Source organism: Leopardus geoffroyi, chromosome D3, assembly GCF_018350155.1.
Source record: "Leopardus geoffroyi isolate Oge1 chromosome D3, O.geoffroyi_Oge1_pat1.0, whole genome shotgun sequence".
In the NCBI taxonomy this organism is placed as follows: Eukaryota; Metazoa; Chordata; class Mammalia; order Carnivora; family Felidae; genus Leopardus; species Leopardus geoffroyi.
In genome coordinates this window covers 94,839,764-94,842,263 of record NC_059339.1, presented here as the reverse complement: position 1 = coordinate 94,842,263, position 2,500 = coordinate 94,839,764, and positions in this window count along the sequence as shown.

Here is a 2,500-nt window from a genome sequence, read left to right as displayed (position 1 = left end):
TTAAAGTTTTAAGTTAAGTTAAAGTTAAAGTTAAAGTTAAAGTTAAAGTTAAAGTTAAAGTTATAGTTTAAAGTTAAAGTTAAAGTTAAAGTTAAAGTTAAAGTTACCGTTAAAGTTAAAGTTAAAGTTAAAGTTAAAGTTAAAGTTAAAGTTAAAGTTAAAGTTAAAGTTAAAGTTAAAGTTAAAGTTAAAGTTAAAGTTAAAGTTAAAGTTAAAGTTAAAGTTAAGTTAAAGTTAAAGTTAAAGTTAAAGTTAAAGTTAAAGTTAAAGTTAAAGTTAAAGTTAAAGTTAAAGTTAAAGTTAAAGTTAAAGTAGTTAAAGTTAAAGTTTTTAAGTTAAAGTTAAAGTTAAAGTTAGTTAAAGTTAAAGTTAAAGTTAAAGTTAAAGTTAAAGTTAAAGTTAAAGTTAAAGTTAAAGTTAAAGTTAAAGTTAAAGTTAAAGTTAAAGTTAAAGTTAAAGTTAAAGTTAAAGTTAAAGTTAAAGTTAAAGTTAAAGTTAAAGTTAAAGTTAAAGTTAAAGTTAAAGTTAAAGTTAAAAGTTAAAGTTAAAGTTAAAGTTAAAGTTAAAGTTAAAGTTAACGTTAAAGTTAAGTTAAGTTAAAGTTAAAGTTAAGTTAAAGTTAAAGTTAAAGTTAAAGTTAAAGTTAAAGTTAAAGTTAAAGTTAAAGTTAAAGTTAAAGTTCAAAGTTAAAGTTAAAGTTAAAGTTAAAGTTAAGTTAAAGGTTTAAAGTTAAAGTTAAAAGTTAAAGTTAAAGTTAAAGTTAAAGTTAAAGTTTAAAGTTAAAGTTAAAGTTAAAGTTTTAAAGTTAAAGTTTAAAGTTAAAGTTAAAGTTAAAGTTAAAGTTAAAGTTAAAGTTAAAGTTAAAGTTTAAAGTTAAAGTTAGAAAGTTAAAGTTAAAGTTAAAGTTAAAGTTAAAGTTAACGTTAAAGTTTAAAGTTAAATTTAAAGTTAAAGTTAAAGTTAACGTTAAAGTTAAAGTTAAAGTTAAAGTTAAAGTTAAAGTTAAAAGTTAAAGTTAAAGTTAAAGTTAAAGTTAAAGTTAAAGTTAAAGTTAAAGTTAAAGTTAAAGTTAAAGTTAAAGTTAAAGTTCAAAGTTAAAGTTAAAGTTAAAGTTAAAGTTAAAGTTAAAGTTAAAGTTTAACAAGTTAAAGTTAAAGTTAAAGTTAAAGTTAAAGTTAAAGTTAAAGTTAAAGTTAAAGTTAAAGTTAAAGTTAAAGTTAAAATCGTTAAAGTTAAAGTTAAAGTTTAAAGTTTAAGTACAAACCAAGTTAAAGTTAAAGTTAAAGTTAAAGGTTAAAGTTAAAGTTAAAGTTAAAGTTAAAGTTAAAGTTAAAGTTAAAGTTAAAGTTAAAAGTTTAAAGTTAAAGTTAAAGTTAAAGTTTAAAGTTAAAGTTAAAGTTAAAGTTAAGTTAAAGTTAAAGTTAAAGTTATACCGTTAAAGTTAAAAGTTAAAGTTAAAGTTAAAGTTAAAGTTAAAGTTAAAGTTAAAGTTAAACGTTAAAGTTAAAGTTAAAGTTAAAGTTAAACGTTTAAAGTTAAAGTTAAAGTTAAAGTTAAAGTTAAAGTTAAAGTTAAAGTTAAAGTTAAAGTTAACAAAGTTAAAGTTAAACGTTAAAGTTAAAGTTAAAGTTAAAGTTAAAGTTAAAGTTAAGGTTAAAGTTAAAGTTAAAGTTAAAGTTAAAGTTAAAGTTAAAGTTAAAGTTAGTTAAAGTTCAAGTTAAAAGTTAAAGTTAAAGTTAAAGTTAAAGTTAAAGTTAAAGTTAAAGTTAAAGTTTAAAGTTAAAGTTAAAAGTTAAAGTTAAAGTTAAAGTTACAAGTTAAAGTTAAAGTTAAAGTTAAAGTTAAAGTTAAAGTTAAAGTTAAAGTTAAAGTTAAAGTTACAACGTTAAAGTTAAAGTTAAAGTTAAAGTTAAGTTAAAGTTAAAGTTAAAACGTTTAAAGTTAAAGTTAAAGTTAAAGTTAAAGTTAAAGTTAAAGTTTAAAGTTAAAGTTAAAGTTAAAGTTAAAGTTAAAAGTTAAAGTTAAAGTTAAAGTTAAAGTTAAAGTTAAGTTTAAAGTTAAAGTTAAAGTTAAAGTTAAAGTTAAAGTTAAAGTTAAAGTTAAAGTTAAAGTTAAAGTTAAAGTTTAAAGTTAAGTTAAAGTTAAATAGTTAAACGTTAAAGTTAAAGTTAAAGTTAAAGTTAAAGTTAAAGTTAAAGTTAAAGTTAAACGTATAAAGTTAAAGTTTAAAGTTAAAGTTAAAGTTAAAGTTAAAGTTAAAGTTAAAGTTTAAAGTTAAAGTTAAAGTTAAAGTTAAAGTTAAAGTTAAAGTTAAAGTTAAAGTTAAAGTTAAAGTTAAGTAAGTTAAAGTTTAAAGTTAAAGTTAAAGTTAAAGTTAAAGTTAAAGTTAAAGTTAAAGTTAAAACGGTTAAAGTTAAAGTTAAAGTTAAAGTTAAAGTTAAAGTTAAGTTTATAAGTTAAAGTTAAAGTTAAAGTTAAAGTTAAAGTTTAAAGTTAAAGT